The 23873-nt window shown below is 47.1% G+C and overlaps 1 pseudogene; it reads right to left on the bottom strand.

Annotated features, from left to right (window-relative positions):
• Nucleotides 1-275: 275 nt before the first annotated feature.
• Nucleotides 276-2109, bottom strand: LOC136509418 (large ribosomal subunit protein eL30-like; annotated as a pseudogene).
• Between the last annotated feature and the right edge of the window lie 21764 nt (nt 2110-23873).

Genomic DNA, 23873 nt, shown 5'->3' with positions numbered 1-23873 from the left:
GCTTTTTATCGCGCACTTCGGCAAATGGTTTGCCGAGTGTCAAATTTGACACTCGGCAAAAAAAAGTGGTTTGCCGAGTGTTTTTCCAAAATACACTCGGCAAAGGATTATTGTTTGCCGAGTGTTTTTGAGAATTACACTCGGCAAACCTATTTTCCAAAGAATTTTTTTTTCTCAGCATGCCATTATTGTTTGCCGAGTGTTTTTGGAAATTACACTCGCCAAACCTATTTTCCAAAGAAAAAAAATAACCATCTCATCAAACAAGATGGATATGCCTTACATAGCAGCCATACGAGGTATTATCAGTATCACAGTATGGTAGATGGACACATGATAGCAAAATTACATAACTAAAAGATAAAAAAGAAATGGCTATAGGGCTTGCAGCGGAAGTCTGAGCCCTATATCCCATCTCAACTAGTGACAGGCGAAGCTCCTGACTCTTCACTCACTGGGTGCCAGGGATGGTGCTGATGATGTCTGAGTCACCTGGAGCAGAGACATTACAGGAGGTAACAATTGTTCAGTGACAGTTCCGAGAGGAAGAAGATAATGACAATTTAACAGAAACGAACCTGGGTCGATGATACTGAGGCAGCACACCCTGTAGTACTTGCCGCAGGCAGTGCCAAGATCAACGTTGTCTGAAATGTCAACAAAACAATGGGTTGAACACATAATAGCAAAATTTACAACGCCAACCTTAGTCGATTAAATGAGTGGTGCCAAGTACAACTCCAAATAACTAAAAACAAACAGAACTTGCAATAGATAATCCTGAAAGGATGAAGGTGGTCTTACTTCCATGGAAATGGTGCACGCTAACTTTGGCCAGCATAGCATAGTACTCAATCTCAGACTTCCTAAGTGGAGGGCAGTTGTTCGTGATGATGATCAGCTTTCCTGAATACAGACATCAGAATCAGACTGTAAGAGCTCAAAATCATATGTACTCGGAAGCCAACACCACCTTTTCTTAAGTGTTCCCAGGTGCCAAAACAATAATGTTTGCACAATGTTAACAAAGCAGTTAACGGGAAGCCACGTAATAATTAGCAAGCAAATCTGAAAGATTCAACAACATTGAAAGTTCAAGAAAAATGGGATCTATGATGAGGCAGGACACTAGCGAATATATACAAATCATTATTATTAACACTACATTAAACATTTTGTCAGTATTCTGCATGCTGAGACGACCCCATCACTCAAACATACTTGAACCACTTGTTGTGGTGTACTAAGTTAGCAAATATTTCAACCTCCAATTGTATTCCAGGTTTATAGAATAAATCAAGAACTTTAATCAGGAGGTTGGCTTTGTTCTAGGGTGCTGCATTCATCTCAAAGGAACTCACTAATATTTTGCAAATTGAACCACATTCACTATTCAGACATAATGGAACGAACAAAAACAGCCAACAAAAGGAAATAACCCTACTAAAAAAACATGAAAACAATATTGTTGCAGCCAGTGTCCAGATATGAAGAGGTCAAAAGGAACTCTATCATGGAAAACTGGCATTGTTCTAGGGTACTGTATTCATCTCTAAGGCGGTGGTAAAAGCAAGCTAAAGAGGCAAACTTCAGTCCCATTATACAATGGGATGTCCAAACTCTAAATCCTGACAGTGAACTACCTAAAACAAATCCGTAGGTACATCTACAAGTTAATTCATACACAGACAATAAAAAAACAAAGCATATTCCTCAACATATTTAGCTGGAAGATACTAACAATCGCCACTACCAAAACCATCCATGACATTTACAGATCGCAAAAGGCATCATAGAACATCATACATCAATAAGTACCACAATCGACGAAAACATAACCCAATCCCCAAACCATTTCATAACACGACAGACATAAATTCTATAGGCAGACACCCACACTCATACAAATCCATACTGCCCCGAATATTATGCCATTCGGATCTATCGAAAGGAAAGGTTGGCAACGCTTAGAGAAGAAATGGAATCGATACCCTTGGAGTTGCGCAGCGTCTTGAGGACGGTCTATTAGCCTAGGGTGTACTTGCCGCTCTTCATCACCAGCTGCGGCTTGTTGTTGATGCTCTTTGTGCTCTTCTTCTGCACATATCGAAACAATCGGGGAACCAATCACCATCACAGGAAAATTCACCTCGAAATGGAAGGAACAGAGGACCATCGCCGCCGGTGAGGGAGGGGAGGGGCGGGGCGGTGGATCCGGGGGAGGGGTGCCGCCGGTGAGGGAGGGGAGGTAGGGGGCAGTGGATCCGTGGGAGGGGAGTCGCCGGTGAGGGAGGGGAGGGGCGGGGCGGCGGATCCGCACCGCCGCCACGCCAGGGGTTGCCGCACCAGGGCCCGTCTGTGCCAAGCGCTGCCGCGCCTGGGGTCGCTGTGCCGGCACTACACCACAACACCGTTTCACCGTCAGACATCTGACGCTAAAAATTATATTTGGCGATGGATGATCTGACGCTAAAGATAACTCAGAGACCATCTGACGCTAAATCCTCATTTAGCGATTTAGTGTCTGTTGCTATAGGTATTCATATTTAGCGTTGAACCGTCTGTCGCTAAACATATGTATACTGTCCCTCTGTCTGTCGCTAAAAAATAAGTGGGCCACTGGACATCCCCAATCTCCCGTTGGCCTGTACGGCCTGCTAGGCCACTGGACATCCCCTGACCATCTGATCGGATCAGACGATCCACGCCATCCCTCACCTGGTCAAAAACAGTACAACCGGTGTCCTCTAAACCCTAAATTCTATTTTCTCATCCCATCCTGCCTCCCTCACAAGTAGCGGGCGGAGCAACCTGGTGGCCATCCCTATCCCAAATGCGCCGCCCGCACTCGCCCGAGACCACGCCCGCACTCCCGTCGCTCCTAGGTCTCGCAGCTCCAAGCCCGCCGCCCCATCTCCACATCCGGCACCTGCAAGCCGCCGCCAGCCACCCCAGCTCCATGGCCGCCTCCCGCCGCCCTAGGTCCGTCGCCGCCCGCCGCCGCCCGCCGCCCCCAGATCTGCCTCCTGCCGCACCAAGGAGCTTCGCCGCCGGTTCGATGTCGTTCTCTGCAACCAGTCGCTGCTCCGCCAGGGAAGTAGAAGGCTAGGAGCTTTACGAAGGGGAGAGGCACACCAGCAAGCTAGGAGCCTAGGAGCACACCTTGGACACTGAGCAGAGTCAACCCCGGTCCGGAGCGGCAGAGGCACCAGCCCACCACACGGCCATGCCTGCCGACCTAGGCGCTACCGACACCCAGCAGCACCACTGTGTGTGCCTTCGCGACGCGGGAGCCCCAGCCCCGTTGCGGCACCCAGCCTGAGCTGTAGAGCACGACCAGTGATACATCCTGGTGGCTACGGAAGCTGAGTCCCAAAATAGGGGACACCAGGGGGCTAAATCGAAGGGGGAAATTTGATAGATAGCAAGTAGAGCTGGTGATGGTTTGATTTGGGGTATTCATCGCTGAGGGGATCAGCTATGGATGTGGATTTGGCGCAGCTACCTTGGACGCCAGGGTTGCAGGAAGGGGAAAAGAAGCAGAGGTGGGAGATGTGTGAGTGCGTTTGCTGTTGGAGAGGGAAGGGGAGTGCGTGTACAGAGTGCTTGTACTTAGCCTTTGACCTGCTAGTGTTGGTGGCGTACCGGCGTTTTAAGTATTGAGGCACTAGTACTAGCACTAGTATAGAGCAGCGTGGATTCTTTTTATTTTAGTGCTGGATCAGCTCAGGTGTGGCCGTGTGCACATGTAGATGCTAATAATATTAGTTAATCTATTATTTGACTAGCTGCAAATGTGCAATATATCTTCTAAAAATCACAGTAATTAATATCTCCCAGGTGCTGCCCCTCCCCGCGCCCTGGTGTCTGGATCTACAGCTCCGAGCGCAACCTCCTTCCGGTGGCCGAGGTGAGCCCCTCTTCCAGCGGTGCAAGTCTTCGTTGAGCCCTTTGCCGGTGAAGAGCACCCACGGCACCAGGTATACTGTCCTTCTCTAATTCTCTTCCCTCCCTTTTGTGCAAAACTGAGCTGCATCAACGTCGTCCTCTAATTGATTGCACCCAACAAATTTAAGCATTCCAGGTACACACTCAATACTAGTTAGTATTGATTATTGTCTTATTGTAGTCTCTGTTACATATTCTCTGTTTTTACTCTGCATCAAATTTGGCTGTTAATATGATGTCATGTACTGTTTGAGCATTGTGCTTGATTGTCAACAAGTCTGTAGTGCATGGAAGCAACAGAAGCACTTTCATTTAACCAATCTTCTCACTTTATTTGAGAATCCATGTTGTCCAGGCTAGTAGTGAAGAACTGAAAGTTCTGAGTCTGCACTTTACATTTCACAGAAACTCAGTGATATCTACTTAGTCATTTGCATCCTTTGATCTGGTCACATTTTTGGGACCTGATCACATCCTTGGAAGATGATGCTTTTGGTAGACAGAGGAACTAGATTATCTCTTTACATGTCTTAAGGTGCACATACATTTCATTATTAGCTCTGTACCACCATTATTAGCTTCATATCACTTGCCATTGTACCATGCTTACAGACTACAACAGGTAGCACAATACTCATGCATCTCAGGACCACACATTTGTATGATAGCTCTAGAATCCATAGGTTTGAAAATTTTAATCTGGTTGTGGCATGTAACTGAAAATTTAACAGGAGGTGTTTATCTTTCCCACGTTTTTTTGACAGATTTAGAATCTTCATGCAAAGACTGCTTGGCAATTAGGGGTGTCTAGATAACGCCTGCATGCATTTGTTTCTTAGTTGATAAATTGTCACTCTGGGAATTAATTGCTTCTGACTTACCATGATTCACTTGCCTTGATCATTTAATGTACCTTTGGTCTAGATCTCCTTATGCATGAACCCAAACCATGAATTTAGGTAGCCTTAGAATGTAGCTTGTAGATGTCAGTAAGAATTAGAATGTATTGGTCTATTACTTAATATACTTATTATGCATTATTCGATATTGCGATTTGGTTGTAGGATATGTGAACTATGAAGAGGGATGGAAGCATTGCTTTTATTACCAACGATCCCCACCTGCTGCCTGGTACGCAGAAGAACACAGGTGAACTGCATTCAAACATTTGTGGGACAGTTGCTGCTTGTGTTTGCTATTACAGTTTTTCCTTGTCAAACATCAGTATATTAAGTCATCTGTATCTGGCTCTGATTGCACTTCACTGTATAATTTCCTTGTCAAATTATAGTTCTTTTTGTTTTTATTGTACTTATGCATGTCAGTTTGCAGTTATTTTTGGTGAATCCAGTGATCGTTTGAAGGTTAACTGACTAGCTTGGGGATAAGCAAGAGTTGGGATTGCATATTGATTACATTAAGCCATCAAGAGTGCACTGGATATATAATAAGTTACTAAAAACACAATAAAAATTGCAGAAACTAAATGGAACTGACAAGACTACACTAAATATGTAAACCTAAGCTTGGGGATAAGCAAGAGTTGGGATTGCATATCGATTGGTAGATAAGTAGTATATGTATTTGTTGTATGAATTTGTAGCAAAAATTCAGCCTTGATTTTGTGTCCAGATAATTAGCTCCGACTGATAGCTGTGATGGATGGCTTGTACTTCTAGTAAATTGATGGCAAATGTACTCTAGCTCCTGCTTTTAGCCATCTACTTTTCCATCTACACTTTCTGCAGGGATTTAAGCATGATATATCTATGACAAATAAATCTGATGATGAAAGCTTACTAGTTTAATTTGTGCAATTACAGGCTATTTGGAATAAGTTTCAGCACCAGTTGTTTTAGACAGTTGTTGTGCTTTCAATCCTGCATATATGATGACCTCATGCAGTCATCTTTGATCTTCAAATTAGCAGGTCAGCAGCAGAGCGACAGCAACTCAGCATTGTTTTTTTGGTAAGACCATTGCTTTCCTGTCCTTTGCATGTTGACAGGAGCTGCAGCTCACTTCAGTTTCTATTCAAGCAATTTTTTTACTTAGTGTGCTAGCCAATAGTGCAAGAGAGCTTGTGTTTGCATTCTGTTTAGTCATTAGTTTGGTTGTTTTAACTGCAATGTTGCTCTAAGCTTTTAACGTCTCTGTTAATTTTGTTAGTGCTTCATGTAGCTTGCTGCTTTTCTAGCTCTTTGTTCTCTGCAGGTTCAGTACCCAGTTTTAGCAGCTTGTCCTAAAGCTTGTTCCTGATCTGGTTGGTTGGCAAAGTGTGCTTAGATTGTTTAATTACAGCTATGCATATTTCTTCTCATTAGCTCTTGGGTTTATTTTTCCACATGTTAACTATATAGCTTTCATTAGCTAGTTAATTAGTTATCGTTCATTTCCTTAGCTATAAGAAGATTTAGCACCAATCCTTTCATTAGCTTACCAACATGTTTATGCTTCCTTCAGTGATCAAAAGGCTTTCAGTGATCAAAAGGCTTACAGTGTTCAGTCTCTAAACCATGTGAACTGTACCCCAAGAAAAGTATGCCTGGTCCAGTGCTTAGATGGCTTGACAATGGTTGTCTATACTTGACTGATTATATAACTCATATATACTGTACATCAGTTTTATATAACTTGTCTACATTTGCTGATTACATGGTCATATTTTTCAGGAAGTGTTGGGCACTAGCCTTTTGGCTTGAGTTTCTGGAAAATGATTCGCCAAATAACTTGATGGATGTGCTCTAGTTTTGGCAAGTCATTTCTTTTGGTTTTTGAGTTCCTAGAAATGATTGTGTGAACAAACCTTAGGATTGTGAAACACAAAGTACTAGTATTGCTTGCTAAGATGTCCATTCATGTAATTCTTTTGGTGCTTGACTTTGCTGGATGTGATATACACAAAAATATGGTGTACAAGACAAATTGGATGTTATATGTATTAACCTCCATGTGACATGTGACAATATATTAAGCTTGAATATCAGTTTCATATGTGCTAAAAATTGTATTTATTTTTTTGTATGTTTATATTGTCCTGTTAAACAGTCTGTTCCTATAAATACATGGATTATTGATGATTTGTCGGTATATGCTTGGTAACAGAGCATCTGTCGCTAAAAAGTAGCAATGGACTATCTGTCGCTATAAATACTCAGAGCAATGGCCTGTCTGTCGCTAAAAGTATTGTCTATCGATAAAGATTTTTAGCGACAGGACTTACAGCGTCTGCAGAAGTCTGTCGCTATAACTTTTTAGCGTCAGATTATCTGTCGCTATAGCCGCTTTTAGCGTCAGACCGTACATCGCTAATCTTGGTGTTGTGGTGTAGTGAGGGCCACCGCGCCAAGTGAGGGGAGGGGCCGGATCTGGCGGGGAATAAGAAGGGGAGGGGCCAGCCGCCAGCAGGGAAGAAGAAGGGGAGGGAGGGGAGGGGCCGGCCGGCGGCGGGGAAGAAGAAGGGGAAGGAGTGGAGGGGCCGGCCGCCGGCGGGAGGAGGGGAGGGAGGGAGGGGGCGGCACCGGCCGCCAGATCTCGCCGATGGGGAGGCGGCATCGGGAAGCGGGAGGGGAGGGGCCACGCCGGAGAAGAAGGTAGGGGTGGGAGGCGGGACCGTTGGGAGGAGAGGGGGCGCTGGGGGCCGGGAGGAGAGAGAAGGGGTGGGGACGGGAGGGGTGGGGTGCAGGGGACGCGGTTAAGTAGGATATTTCTTTGTTTGCCGAGTGTCCCAGATGAGGCACTTGGCAAAGTTTATTTATTTATTTTATTCTTCTCCTTTTTTTTTGCCGAGTATTCGAGATCTAAGCACTCGGCAAAAAAATCATTTTTTTTCTTCTCTTTCTTTTTCAGAAAAAAGATTTTATTTCTTTGCCGAGTGTTTTTAGCGCGGCACTCGGCAAAGAACTTGTTCGCCGCGTGCCCGAGGGAATACACTCGGTAAACATAAAAACACTCGGCAAATTTGAGGATTCCAGTAGTGGGGAACCCACCGCGTAGATTGTGTGGAGACAATCTGTTAGAAAATGGTCGGTTTCTTGTCTTGTTACATCACAATTGCTGTCTATTGATCACAGCAGCCCGGGTTTGTCCCCTGTGGTAGCTCCTAGTTGAACTGCTCTATCAGCTTGTCACTTAGTTTCCTCCTGTTCATTTTGTGCATGCCCTGCTGATTGTTGGGGGGAATGCCGGCAATTTGTCACAGCCTCCAACTTTGGATTGCACACTCAAGAAATTCAAGAACTCTGAGGTTTTTTTGGAGCTGCTAAAAATGGCTGCTTTTCTGATTGTATTAACTTGTTATATATATAGGAAATACAAGACTAACTGGGCAGCTAATCTGTTCACACAGCATGGCAGAACCATGCGGTGAACGTGCGCATGAACAGGGGCATGCATCGAGTGCTGCACAACTCCTACAACAACGCACGGCCAATGCGACTCGATCAGACACGCATCACTACTATAGTAAGCATTTGTAGGGGCAGCTGGTGATGGTTTGTAGAGGCAGTTTTGCCAGCTGCCCCTACCATACCGTTTATAGAGGCGGTTCTCAAGCTGCCCCTACAAATCGGTTTGTAGAGATAACTGGTGTCACCAGCCGCCCCTAAAAATGTATTTATAGGGGCAGCTGGTAACACCAGCCGCCTCTACAAAAATGATTTGTATGGGCGGTTGTAACACCAGCCGCCCCTATAATTTCCATTTGTAGGGGTGGTTCTACATTTTTCTGCCAAAAAAATTCAAATTGAACCGCACCTACAGTACATTTTCCCGCAAAAAATTTTCAAATTCCAAAATTTAAATCAGAACATATATACGCATATATAATTCAAACATTGTATCCACAAGCACAAGAAAATTATATAAACATTACTAGGTCCAATTCACAAGAACATATATAATTCATTGTTACATAGACATAATTCACATGTCCAATCCGTTTCACAATTCCAAACCGTTCCACAAGGTAAGACCAATGTCACATTCCATACACATTGTTATCAACGGCCTAGAGCTAGCCTTTCCGTCTCACGAAGATGTTGGTACTGAGGATGCCTTTCTAACTAGGATTTTCAGTCATGATAATTGCCTCTTACGTGTATAATATGGTCTAATACGATGGCGCAAAGGTCGCCGACGAGCTCCAAGAGGTTGTCATCTTTGTGTGGGTCAGCTCTCATTCCTTTCTCTTCTTGCCACTACAATTAAACAAGTGAGCATATGTAAAAATAGTGAGGATATATAAACACAATTAAAGAGGTTGAAGAGGTTCAAACTTACCCTACAGGGGTGCCTCCTGTAGGTACCGGTGTTACTCATCAAAGTGCATACGTAATATCCATAGTGTAGACTCCCGGGCTTCTGCTTGGCGCACTATGTGTTTCGCATATAAAAATGTTAAGTAATGTTTTCGACACCAACATAATAGAGTATTAAAGTAAATTACACTTACCGGACATAGTGTTTTGACACACATGCTAGGCCCTCTTTCTGGATTATGCCTCCCTTTATGTTCATTAATGTAGAACATGTATGGCCTGTTCGAATGAATTTAACAAATGCAACTTGTTAATATCCAAAACTGAATGTTACAAGTATGTATACAAACATATTAGCTAATAAGGATTGTCGATATGTATACGTCTTGAGAATCGATATGAAGTCTTTATATGTCACCGGGTCCTTATCTATTGAATCGAAGACCCACACCATGCCATGGACGACATCGGTGCCTATACAAATCCAGTTGCTGCATGAATTTAATCATAAAAACGGATAAGCTCTTTTGCTTCGAACAATATATCGAACAAAACTATAAGTATAGAGTTGAACTTACTCGAAGTTGTATGGCAGCCATATAATAGAGCAATTTTGGAGATTTTTAAAAGCTAGGGTATGTATGCCGCAACCTTAAGGGCTGCTTGACGTATTTTCTTGTTCCGGATTCTCTCTTTCTCCTCAACAGTCTTTCCAGCAGCTAGCTCATTGCCATCCAATTTCCAGTCCTTGGCGTAATTAAAACATGTTGCTGCTATACATTGAGGGTCTACGTACACGGCTCACACACTTGGCATTTGTTTTGAAAGGTGCACTTGCATTCTACAAAGGTAGGCGTGGGTTAGTCACTTAGTATCAACAAAATTCAAAGATTACAATAGTATCATATCGAGAAGGCAAGGACTTACAGGCACCATGTGCGAATTAGATTCGTTTCCATTACTCCGAGATGAAAGCATGTCTGCACATCATTAAAGTCAAAGATAATTTTTCCGTCTGGGCCTCCAAATGTGCCAGTAGGGAAGCGTGCTTGTATGAGATCTATGGTCGTTGGGATAACACGCAAGTACCAATCATAGAACCTTCTCATTCCAAGTGGTAGGCGCTGGATGTCCCGGTTTAGTAGGAAGGGCATGCCTCTTTCATATGTTTTTGGACAATCATTTGACCATTTGATGGCATCAACATTTGGATACTTCTTTGCCGGTTGTTGTTTGCTGGTGACAGCCTCCTCAGAAGCCCGTGCTGGGACTTCTTTAAATTGGTTGAATTGGTCATGGGCATACCACTTGGCCATCGACGTGACGTCTCTCATCGACTTAAAAATTGGCCTTATGTTGATTGGATGCAATTCATGTATCAGGTCCATATCAGGCCCTTGCTCCTTACGAGGCGCAGAAGGTTGTGGCATCATAGGCACATGCTCGGTAGGAGGAGAGGAAGACTGTGGCATAGGCTATGGCATCTCATGCACGTGCTCGCTAGGAGGCGGGGAAGAATGTGGCAGCTTAGGCAAGTGGTGGTCACGAGACAGTAAAAGCACCTCCCCCTCCTCAACTAACTCCAAACGTTGAACAGGCGGCGAAGAAGCAGTCAATACAATGTCCTATTTTGCCAGAGGATGAACTAGTTCATTACTTCTCCAAGTAACTATTGTCCATTGGGAGTTGGGTAGTCTATGTGCCACTGCATGAACTCAGGCTTCACGGTATGCACCTCGACCCTAGTGTAGTCCGGCGGGATCCAATTATTGTGATGCAAGCCTCTAGGAGGATGTGCCAACCCATTGCCACCTCCATCATAGTGTTCTGCTTGCCGATGTGAACCAGCAAGGTGCAAGTAGTTGGTTCCCGTATGCGATCGATGAGGGTTGTGGCTGTAGTGGAACCTTGGCTGCTACTGAACTTCTAGAGGGCTGCCAAATACTACCAGATCTTTAGGCGGCGCCATTACTGTCCTTGGCTCCATAGACAGTCCTTGCTCATCCAGCGCCTTCACAATTAGAGCCTTCACGGAGAGCTCAAGATTAGACTCTCCGTCTCTGCCATGTTTCTTGTACATGTGTTGGCCCTCTTCGAATCCGTGTTTCCTAGGTCGTTCTTTTCCCTAGCCCCCTAGTGCGGCCTATGTGCTTGGAGTTTCCCAAGGCAAGGCTAAGCTCATCCCTCTCTCTGGAAGGCTTGAATGAGCCCTTCTCCTTGTCTTTAGCATATTTTAGTGTCTTTGATACTACCTCTTCGGTCATCGGGTTATCAAACTTACGGGAAGTGCCGGATGCATCTATACTCCTCCCAAGGATCCAATTCCTTGAGCACAGCTTGAACCCCTTCAAGTTTAATTTCCTAGATGCGGTAGCCTCTTCATCCATCTTCCTAAACTTTTCTTCCTTGCCATAGTAGCCATCAGGATCTAGATGATAGTGGTGTTGGTTCCTTTTCGCTAGCTCAGTGCTACGGGAACTAAGGGCCAATGCTTTAGGTGTAGTCTTCTGAGCCACGAGCTCCTCCCATTAACTAGGAGTCATTTACTGAACTCATGGTAGGGAGTTAACCCCTTTTGGATATACTTCTTGTTCAGGTCCGACCTCCTAACGTCGGAATGACTCTCCCATTATCTTAAAAGCATGAAGTTTCACTAGTTCATGCTTACCCTCTAGAAATCTGAAACTGAGCTTTAGCTTGTTATCCCATAGTTCTCCCTTTTTCTTCGCTGGTACATCTTTCCAGCTTGGCATTGCTAGGTTCAATTGATCTCTTACTAGGGCCCCGATCGCATTAGGGAATCGTCCCCTAAATTCCTTAGGCTCAAGTATCTCCCCTGCTGGCCCAACCTCCGTTATCACATAGCATGCCTTATCTAGATATTGGTTTGCTTTTCTATCCCCCCGTTTCGTCTTCAGCTTGGGAGCCGAGTTTGTGGTCGTGTCTTGAGGTTATGGAGCAGAGGCCTCAATGTCCATCTCTGTGGCTATTGCCTCTGCTCTCCTTTCCTCTACTCTATCTTGTCCGGCGTGATGTCGCGGACGTCGACATCATCTTTTCTGAGTTTTAGGAGCGGCCTATATGTACGGGAGGTCAAAGTGTTAGTAATTATAACATAGTCAAAGCTTTAGCAAAATTTACAAGCTAAGGCTTTATCCCTACCTCCTCGTTTGGGTCAAGATCCTTGTCCAGCTCCTCCTCTATTAGCCTCCGTTTGGCTTCACATGGGAAAGGTGTCGACAAAATATCATTGGTAGTCCTCCGATGGGTATCCCACGAAGGTAGATTGATCGGCAGAGAGGCATGTAATCAAGAACAAGAAGGCAACAGAGACACACAAGTTAGACTGGTTTAGGTCGTTAGTATGACGTAATACCCTACTCCTGTGATCTGTTGGTTTGTATTGGCTATCGTATGATATTGCGTGAGTTTGGAGGGGAGTCCCTGCCCACCTTATATCGAGAAGGCAAGGACTTACAGGCACCATGTGCGAATTAGATTCGTTTCCATTACTCTGAGGTAAAAGCATGTCTGCACATCATTAAAGTCAAAGATAATTTTTCCGTCTAGGCCTCCAAATGTGCCGGCAGGGAAGCGTGCTTGTATGAGATCTATGGTCATTGGGATAACACGCAAGTACCAATCATGGAACCTTCTCATTCCAAGTGGTAGGCGCTGGATGTACCAGTTTAGTAGGAAGGGCATGCCTCTTTCATATGTTTTCGGACAATCATTTGACCATTTGATGGTATCAACATTTGGATACTTCTTTGCCGGTTGTTGTTTGCTGGTGACAGCCTCCTCAGAAGCCCGTGCTGGGACTTCTTTAAATTGGTTGAATTGGTCATGGGCATACCACTTGGCCATCGACGTGACATCTCTCATCGACTTAAAAATTGGCCTTATGTTGATTGGATGCAATTCATGTATCGGGTCCATATCAGGCCCTTGCTCCTTACGAGGCACAGAAGGTTGTGGCATCTTAGGCACATGCTCGGTAGGAGGAGAGGAAGACTGTGGCATAGGCTATGGCATCTCATGCATGTGCTCGCTAGGAGGCGGGGAAGAATGTGGTAGCTTAGGCAAGTGGTGGTCACGAGACAGTAAAAGCACCTCCCCCTCCTCAACTAACTCCAAATGTTGAACAGGCGGCGAAGAAGCAGTCAATACAATGTCCTATTTTGCTAGAGGATGAACTAGTTCATTACTTCTCCAAGTAACTATTGTCCATTGGGAGTTGGGTAGTCTATGTGCCACTGCATGAACTCGGGCTTCACGGTATGCACCTCGACCCTAGTGTAGTCCGGCAGGATCCAATTATTGTGATGCAAGCCGCTAGGAGGATGTGCCAACCCATTGCCACCTCCATCATAGTGTTCTGCTTGCCGATGTGAACCAGCAAGGTGCAAGTAGTTGGTTCCCGTATGCGATCGATGAGGGTTTGTGGCTGTAGTGGAACCTTGGCTGCTACGAACTTCTAGAGGGCTGCCAAATACTACCAGATCTTTAGGCGGCGCCACTACTGTCTTGGCTCCATAGATAGTCCTTGCTCCTCCAGCGCCTTCACAATTAGAAGCCATCACGGAGAGCTCAAGATTAGACTCTCCGTCTCTGCCATGTTTCTTGTACATGTGTTGGCCCTCTTCGAATCAGTGTTTCTAGGTCGTTCTTTTCCCTAGCCCCCTAGTGTGGCCTATGTGCTCAGAGTTTCCCAAGGCAAGGCTAAGCTCATCCCTCTCTCTAGAAGGCTTAAGTGAGCCCTTCTCCTTGTCTTCAGCATATTTCAGTATCTTTGATACTGCCTCTTCGGTCATCGGGTTATCAAACTTACAGGAAGTGCCGGATGCATCTATACTCCTCCCAAGGATCCAATTCCTTGAGCATAGCTTGAACCCCTTCAAGTTTGATTTTCTGGATGCGGTAGCCTCTTCATCCATCTTCCTAAACTTTTCTTCCTTGCCATAGTAGCCACCAGGATCTAGATGATAGTGGTGTTGGTTCCTTTTCGCTAGCTCGGTGTTACTGAGAACTAAGGGCCAATGCTTTAGGTGTAGTCTTCTGAGCCACGAGCTCCTCCCATTAACTAGGAGTCATTTGCTGAACTTGTGGTAGGGAGTTAACCCCTTTTGGATATACTTCTTGTTCAGGTCTGACCTCCAACGTCGGAATGACTCCCATTATCTTAAAAGCATGAAGTTTCACTAGTTCATGCTTACCCTCTAGAAATCTGAAACTGAGCTTCAACTTGTTATCCCATAGTTCTCCCTTTTTCTTCGCTGGTACATCTTTCTAGCTTGGGATTGCTAGGTTCAATTGATCTCTTACTAGGGCCCCGATCGCATTAGGTTATCGTCCCCTAAATTCCTTAGGCTCAAGTATCTCCCCTACTGGCCCGACCTCCGTTATCACATAGCATGCCTTATCTAGATATTGGTTTGCTTTTCTATCCCCCCGTTTCCTCTTTAGCTTGGGAGCCGAGTTTGTGGTCGTGTCTTGAGGTTATGGAGCAGAGGCCTCAATGTCCATCTCTGTGGCTATTGCCTCTGCTCTCCTTTCCTCTACTCTATCTTGTCCGGCGTGATGTCGCGGACGTCGACATCATCTTTTCTGAGTTTTAGGAGCGGCCTATATGTACGGGAGGTCAAAGTGTTAGTAATTATAACATAGTCAAAGCCTTAGCAAAATTTACAAGCTAAGGCTTTATCCCTACCTCCTCGTTTGGGTCAAAATCCTTGTCCAGCTCCTCCTCTGTTAGCCTCCATTTGGCTTCACATGGGAAAGGTGTCGACAAAATATCATCGGTAGTCCTCCGATGGGTATCCCATGAAGGTAGATTGATTGGCAGAGAGGCATGTAATCAAGGACAAGAAGGCAATAGAGACACACAAGTTAGATAGGTTTAGGCCGTTAGTATGACGTAATACCCTACTCCTGTAGTCTGTTGGTTTGTATTGGCTATTGTATGATATTGCGTGAGTTTGGAGGGGGGTCCCTGCCCGCCTTATATAGTCCGGGGGGCAGGGTTACAAGTCGGTTAGATCTAAGAGATAATCGGAAAGTAATTATAGATTACAGGAATCATGGGATCATACGTATCCTAACAGATCTTGTAGTATCTTTAGGATATCTTCCCGGTGTCTTGCGGGAGGCGTCGAGCAGAGTCGTGCCCCGTAAGGCTTCGTCTTGTGGGCTGGGTCACCCCTAGGGGCGTAGCCCATGTGGTTTGCCATAGGTATCTGGGGTCATACCCCCCACAGCTAGTCCCCGAGCACCATGTACCTATTGTGCAATGCTGTCTTAAACTTGTTCGAGCAGGTGCGAACAAAGCCGAGCAGTCAAACTCATGGTCCGACCATCATGATGAGTTGTCGAGCAGTTGTGAGTAGTTGCCAAGCAGCGTGAACTGTCGCCGAGCAGCGCAAACCATCACCGAGCAGCGTGAACCGTCGTCGAGCAGTGTGAACCATCACCAAGCAGCATGAGCCATCACCGAGCAGTGTAACCCAAGTACGGCTTGCCATAAGGGTATAAGGAGCTCTAGTGCAGAATCAAAAACTTCTTCGCAGTGGACCAAGTGTGCCCACTTAGAGTCCGACCACGAGAAAGGGAGATAGTCTTCTTCAGCTTCAAGAGGCGTGGAGTCTTCCGGATTAAAGCAAACACACTCACCACAAGGTGAAGTGTGCCCACTTAGTCCCCGAGCCTAACAGTAGATGACGTAGTCATGTGGTGCCAGGGTCCAAAGTAGAAGAATAGTGAAAGACCAGCGAAGTAGGCAGCCAGTCCCCGAGCGTAGCCCCAAGGTGAGAAAAAGCACATTCACCGCAAGGTGAAGTGTGCCCACTTAGTCCCCAAGCCTGACAGTAGATGACATGGTCACGTAGTGCCAGGGTCAGAAACAACAGTCAACTGAAGAAAAATCACCAATGCGGTGAGGAACCGAGATGTAATGCTGACGCAGTCCCCAAGCCACAAGAGGAAATCTTGGAGAAAACAAATAGCGGAGAAAATACCAGAGTAATGGCTGTACAGTAGTAATTACTAAGCCATAACGGTTGGCGAAGAAGTCGACGAATATTCGGCGAGCCATAACAAATTGTGGAGATAAATCGGTGATATGGGCCACGGTTGCGCGAAAGCCAAGGTAATGGCCCACCTTGCTGTTGCGAAGAATTCAGAGAGGCACAAATCATGGGAGTGGTTTCCCAAAAACCCTCGAATGCGAAGAGGTGGGGGGAGTGCTTTATAACTGCGCCGCCGCACCCCACGCTCCGACCTTTGCCACTTTGCCATTTCATCTTCCTCCTCAGCCCTCGCATTTCTAGATTCACATCCACGCGCGCTTCCGTCGCTAGCCCCCATCCGGATTCGAGAGATGGCGCCTGAGAGGGGAGCTATGAACCCAAAGATGCCGAGTTCAAAGAAGGTGATCGTTAGAGCTAGCTATGACGAAGAGTGGGTCCGATCTCCCACGGGAGAGGCGGAGCTCAATAGATTGGTGGGGGCAGGCATTTTTCCTTACCGTGTCACCACCGAATGGCGGCCAGCCAGCAGTGAGCCCTTCCCAATGCCTCATACTAATGAAGTAGTGGTGTTTGAGGATTATTTCTAGCGAGGGTTGGGATTTCCTGTTCATCCTTTCTTGAGGAATCTGTTGGAGTTCTGGGCACTTAGTCTGTGCAATCTCCACCAAAACACCATCTTGCACATCTCGATCTTTATCCACTTCTGCGAAGCGTATCTAGGGATTCTTCCGCACTTCAACCTCTTCAGACACCTGTTCTGGTTGAAGAAGAAAGGCGGCGGTGGTTCCAAGGTGGTCGGCGGTGTATATCTACAAATCCAGGATGGGATGGCGAGCGAGTACATCACTGTACCGCTGAATACATCACTAAAGGGGTGGAACGCCAGGTGGTTCTACATGAAGCAGAGCCACATTGCAATCTGCTGCGACGTCGACCACATCTTGGAGAGCCAAAAGAGCTGGTCAGAGAAGCCAAGCAGTGCTGACATGGAGCAAGTGAGGGAGCTCCTTGACTTAATAAAGGGCATGAAGACCAATGGTGGACTGGTGGCGGCGAGCTTCATAGTGCGCCGTGTCTAGCCCTATAAGGAGAGGGCCCACGTAGCCTTTGATTTCAAGGGGGAGACCGACGGTACTCGAGAGAGGACATAGATGTTGTCGAGGGACATTGTGTAGGAGCAGCCCACAGAGCTATTCGCTCCACTTGCCTCATTCAACTTGCCTGGGCAGATGAGACCCTTTCACTGCTAGAATCTGCCTCCTTAGGTACATATCTCAATTGTGTGTTCTTGATGCTTTTTATCTTTTGTCGTTGCTGAACAGTGGACTAACTCACTTATGCGAAGATCCATTCGCAGGAAAGAGCGGTGTACTTCTCGGGTGTGCCGAGGGGCTATTGGCTATAGGTAGTAGATGCCCGGCCACCGACGCAGCTTGAGGAGGGAGCCGTCAGCATCTCATCGGAGAGAACATCCCCGGTGTTGAAGAAAGTCTAGGGAAAGAAGGCAGTGGCAGACGAGCCAGCCCAGAAGAAGAGAAATATGACGGGTGCCACTCCCCTCAAGCCAGGCGGTATCTCGCTTGGTGGTGACTAGACCGCTCGGACGTGGAGTTCCACGATGTCCGAGTGATCGGATGACAACGAAGTTCCAGTGGCTCCTCCACCGAGCACGAAGGCGCCTCCGCGTAGCACACATGTGGAGGAACAATCAAAGGGAAAGGAGGGAGTCCCCCAACAGCAGGCAATGGGAGTCCCCGAGCAGGAAGCAAAGGGAGTCCCTGAGCAGCAGGCAAGGGGAGTTCCGGAGCGGCAGGCGGAGGAGAGGCCGACGGCGGAGACCACGAGACCTCCACCCCAAGATGCAGGAATCGACCCCAAGGCCATGGCTGGGGGGCTCAGGTAGGTAGCGCTGGTTCAAAAAAATCTACCGGAAAGCCATTATGTAACTACCCTTGGCTTGGAGTTATTTTATTGTTGTATCTTTATATTTTTTGGTGATTGACAAGCTAATTTGATGTAGTGCTAGGCGTACATAGGATCCGACCCCACCCGTCTAGGCTGTCGAGCAGCCGGGGGCTAGTCCTAGGGTGGAGGCAATGCTGACAGCTCCTGTCTTAGAGTCTTCGGGCGCTCAGTAGCTGGCGGAGGAGTCAACCGCCGCTGCTGGCGGACTTGGCGATGGCGAGCAGTTGGCGCCAATGGTGGATGGGTCGACGACGGTGCCTAGGGCAATGGCGAAAGCCGCTGGGTCTTCAGGAGCAAAGGCTAGAGTCACCGATGCCATGCCGGAGGCCGGAGTGGAGAAACCTATAGTGCCAGAGGAGCAGATGACGCTCCCTGAAGTGCCGAAGGGCATGGTCTGACACGCTGTCCGGCCATGGAGCCCCCTAGTGGTGACTCCAGTTGTGGTGGAGGAGGACGAGGTGGAAGAGATCAAACGTGAGGAATCTCGACCCCAAGCTGTCCAAATCCTTTGCAAATGCAGCAATGAGGTGGTGGTTGTTGAGGAGGAGGACACTACCAGGGAGCTCAGGAGGCTAGAGCCCGCCCTTGCTAGAGTGATGAAGCAGATCAAGGTCAGTACTGCATCTACAATGTTCATCTTTAACGTTGGAGATTGTTCTTCTTCATAATCTTGGTGTTTTTGCATGGGATAACTTAGACTACCAAGCAGCGGCGCCAGCTGATAAAGAGGATGGAGCCCCTCGCCGAGGAGAATGAAAAACTCAAAGAGGCGATGAAACTTATGGAGAAGAACATCCAGAGGGCCCAGCGCGAGCGAGACCTAGCTGAGTCCAATGCGTAGGACCTAGAGTACAAGAAGGGCATCTTGTCCGAGCAGCTAGCGACCATGTCTGAGCAGATGCGCGGCAAGTCCGAGCAGCTGGCCACTATCTCCGAGCAGCTATCGAGTGCTTCCGAGCAACTGGAACGGAAGTCTGAGCAGCTTAGGAACGTATCTGAGCAGAAAGCAGGTATGGCGTATCGGCGAATGTGCTTTGTATTGTCGAACAACCATATTTTTGGAGCTCGACCAGCTGTGCCAAGCCATCGAGCAACTCTGAGAGGAGATGGCAAAGGAGTCAGGGCGAGCAGACAAACTGGCCAAAGAGCTGAAAGGTGAGTACTTCCTGGTTGGAGTTACTATTGAAGTAGTTTCCTTGCTTGATGGAACCTTGTAATGCTTGCAGACTACTATCAGAGGGTTAAGTCATAGTTTGACATGCTGGTGCAAGAGGCCAGGACCCAAAGGCACAAGTTTGACGCCATAGTCGTCGGAGTCAAACGGGTGCTCGACTGCGTCGACCTAGAGGCGGCTCCTCAGCCCGACGATAGGCCACCGCATTCAGACACCATCATCGAGAGGTGCAAGGCGGTGTGGGAGAACTTCAAGAGCTTCAACCGCGATGCCATTGTTACCGCCATTACTCATGCCCTTGCGGTGTTCCGGTCTGACTACCCAGCCATTGACCTTCAGGCGATAGGGGCTAGATTTGCCGAAGGGATGGGCGAGGTGGAGCACCAGCAGCTGGAGGATGAGGTGTAGGACGTGGTGAAGAAGCTGCCCGGCGACATCGACCTGTTCGGTGAGACGGACGGCGATGGCGAAGCTCGGTGATCTGCTCGGAGAGTATGCTGTAATAACTGAATAGAGTAGTTAAAAACACGCAAGGGAGCAGACAGACATTTATGTGTATGTATAAATGTTGACATGTGCATGTTTATGTAGTTTGTAGTGTTACGGTGAAGAAATCATTGTAGTATTAACCCTAATGTAATTATACGCAGTGTAAGTAGCGTCCGAGCAGTTAGTTCGTTACTGAAATCTTTGGCCTGAGGTAGCCCATAATCCATAATGTCGAGCGCGGAGCCCATGCACGTGTAGAAGGAATGGGCGTGACCAAGGAATCACAGCCGACCACCCATAACGCAGAGCGCGGAGCCCGTAGCACATGTAGGGAGAGATCGGAGACTGGGTCTTCTCCATAGAGAATAGAGCGGAACGTGTGCTACTCGGCGGTTGACGAAATAACTTGGAAATAAACGTAGTATAAGTGGAGTCTGAGCAGTTAGTTCTTCACTGAGCTCTTGGCCTTGGCTAGCCCATAGTCCATAACGTTGAGCGCGGAGCCCGTGCATGTGTAGGAGGAACAGGCATGACCAAGGAACCACAGCCGACCACCCATAACGCAGAGCATGGAGCCCATAGCATGTGTAGGGAGAGATCGGAGACTAGGTCTTCTCCATAGAGCATAGAACAGAACGTGTGCTGCTCGGTGGTCGGCGAAACATTTCGGAGATATGGAGAAACGCGACGGAGTGTTTATGGCGGTCACATGTTGGCGATATCGAGAAACACGGTGGAGCAGTTATGGTGATCATATGTTGGAGTCATTAAGGAGTAGCTTAGAGCTCGGTGACCGTATGTGGAGATTAAATCATAATGGAGACAAATTATGGAGATCAAAACTTTATTCATCATAGAGTGGAGAATACATATCTGAAGCGTTTCCAGGATAGAAATGTATAAGGTGCTCGATGTGCCATGAATTGGGGATATCGATTTCGTCCAAGTCATGTAGGTGATAAGACCCCGGTCGGGTAACCTCTTTGACGACGTAAGGCCCTTCCCAGGGGAGGAGAGCTTGTGCATCCCTTCGGTTTTTTGTTTTCTACGGAGAACGAGGTCGCTAACAACAAATGAACGACCTTTGATGTTGCAGTTGTAGTATCTCCACAAGCCTTCTAGATATTTTTCTGTGTGGACGCAAGTGATCAGGCATTCCTCCTTGGCCCTGTCGACGTCCTCTGTCCGAAAAGCTGCGGCTTGGTCTTCATCATAATTTTCCACCCTAGGTGCTCGGAAGGCAACGTCCGCTAGTAGTATGGCTTCTGAGCCATAGACTAAGAAATATGGAGACACATAGGTGCTGCGACTAGCTTGAGTGCGCAGTCCCCAAACCACAGTTGGTAGCTCTTTGAGCCATCTACTCGGATGCTTTTCTTCTTTATAATATAGCCTCCTTTTGAGGGCATCAAGGATCATGCCGTTTGCCCATTCGACCTGGCCATTGGCTCTAGGATGGGCAACAGAGACGTATTTGATGGAGATACATCGGTCTTCATAGAAGTCCCAAAAATGATGGCCAGTAAACGTAGTTCTGAGGTCGGTGATAATGCTGTTCGGGAGACCGAATCTGTGGATGATATCTTCGAAGAGCTCGACCGCTTTCTTTGTAGTAGACGAGACAAGCGGTTTATACACGATCCACTTGGAGAACTTGTTGATGGTGACGTATACGTACTGGAAACCACCTAGCGCTGGTATGAAAGGCCCAATCATGTCTAGTCCCCAGCATGTGATGGGCTAGGAAGCTGGGATGTTCTGCAGTTCTTGTGTCGACACGTGTATTTTATTGGTGAAAAATTGGCATCCTTCACAACGTCAGACGAGGTCTTCTACATCGGAGAGGGCCGTGGGCCAGTAAAAACTAGCTCAAAAAGCTTTGCCGACCAGGTTTCTCGAGGCCGCGTGGTTGCCGCAGGAGCCAGAGTGAATTTCAAGAAGTAGCTTCACTCCCTCTTCTTGGGTGATGCATTTCTACAGTATCCCTTCCTTGGCACTTTTCCTCATCAAGTTGCCATCCACCAGCACATAATGCTTGCGTCGATGGATTTGGCATTCGGTTTCAGTCTTGTCGGCGGGTACTTTAGCGCTGGTGAGGTACTTGATGAACTGTTCGCTCCAATCAGCGATCGGCAAAGGTACTATAAGTACTAGCTGCTCGGCGGGGAGAATTTTCTGAACTTCCTTCTCTTCCTTAATGGATGGCGCTAAGAGATCTTGAATGAAGACCCTAGGTGGAATCATGGCGCGAGAAGAGCCTATCTTGGATAGGTGGTCAGCGAGCTGATTTTGATCTCGTACCACGTGGTGGTACTCGATACCGTAAAACTTTCCTTCAAGCTTCATGATTTCGGCGCAATACGCATCCATCTTATCACTGGAGCAGGACCAGTCTTTGTTGAGCTAGTTGATGACCAGCGTGGAGTCCCCGTATACCATGAGGCATTTGACGCCGAGCTCAATAGCTATATGGAGTCCATGGAGACACGCTTCATATTCGACGGCGTTGTTGGAGGCCAGAAAATGTATTCAGGAGAACATATCGAAGCTTATCCTTGGTCGGCGTGATGAGCAGAATGCCCGCACTAGCATCGTTGATGTTGAGAGCACCGTCGAAGTACATCACCTAGTGCTCAGGGCAAGTAGCAGCGATGGGCTCTTGAATCTTGATCCACTCAACGATGAAATCAGCGAGCGCCTAAGACTTGATGGTAGGCCTGCTTCTGAATTCGATGGAGTAAGTGCTGAGCTCGATAGCCCACTTGATGGTGTGGTTGTTGGCCTCTTTGTTGCAGAGAATGTCCCCTAGAGGGAACTTGGTGACCACGGCAATCTTGTAAAACTCAAAGTAGTGGCGGAGCTTGCGCGACGTAATCAGAATGGCATATAGCAGCTTTTGGACCTGAGGATAATGAGTTTTGGGCTCATTAAGGACCTTGCTGATGAAGTAGACCGGACGTTGCACCTTATAGGCATGCTCGGGCTCCTCACGTTCGAGGACGATAGCTGTGCTAATGACGCGAGAAGTGGCGGCGATGTAGATCAGTAGAGTTTCGTCTGGTCGAGGCACCGTCATGATCGGGGGCTTTGTTAAAAACAACTTGAGCTGCTCGAAAGCTATATCTGCCTCCTCAGACTAGGAAAAGCGCTCGGAGGCCTTGAGGAGTTTGAAGAAAGGTAGTCCCTTTTCGCCGAGGCGCGATATAAAGCGGCTTAAAGCAGCCATGCAGCCTGTAAGCTTCTATATATCCTTAATGCATGTTGGCTATTTCATGTTGGTGATGGCAGAGACCTTGTTAGGGTTGGGTTTGATGCCACGTGCGCTGATGATGTAGCCTAGGAGTATGCCAGATGGAACTCCAATGATGCACTTTGAAGGGTTCAGCTTCCATCAGCACCTTTTTAGGTTGGAGAACGTTTCTTCGAGGTCGATGATAAGATCATTGATGGTCTTGGACTTCGACCACATCGTCGATGTAAGCTTCGATGTTGTGGCCGATCTATTGATCGAGGCACATCTGAATGGCCCTTTGGTAGGTCGCCTCGGTGTTCTTAAGTCTGAAGGACATAGTGGTGTAGCTAGTACGCACCAAAAGGCTTGATGAAGGACATCTTGATCTGGTCTTCTTCCTTGAGGGAGATCTAGTGATAGCCGGAGTAACAGTCGAGGAAGGAGAGCAGTTCATAGCCAGTGGTGGAGTCTACAACCTCGTCTATCCGAGGTAGACCGAAGGGGTCTTTAGGGCAGTCTTTGTTAAGATCAGTGTAACCAACGCACATTCTCCATTCTTTATTCTTTTTTTGAACGAGAGTAGGGTTTGCTAACCACTTAGGGTGATACACTTCTTTCATGAATACAGTAGCTAGGAGCCATTTTATTTCTACCCTAATAGCCTCCTTCTTGTCTGGCGCAAATCGACGAAGTTTCTGCTTGATCGGTTTGGCGGTCGGCTAGACATTCAATGAGTGCTCGATCTTCTCCTGTGGTACCCCTGGCATGTCTGTAGGTTTCCA

Source organism: Miscanthus floridulus, chromosome 15 (assembly GCF_019320115.1).
Source record: "Miscanthus floridulus cultivar M001 chromosome 15, ASM1932011v1, whole genome shotgun sequence".
NCBI classification, from domain to species: Eukaryota; Viridiplantae; Streptophyta; class Magnoliopsida; order Poales; family Poaceae; genus Miscanthus; species Miscanthus floridulus.
This window is presented reverse-complemented; position numbering and strand designations above follow the sequence as displayed.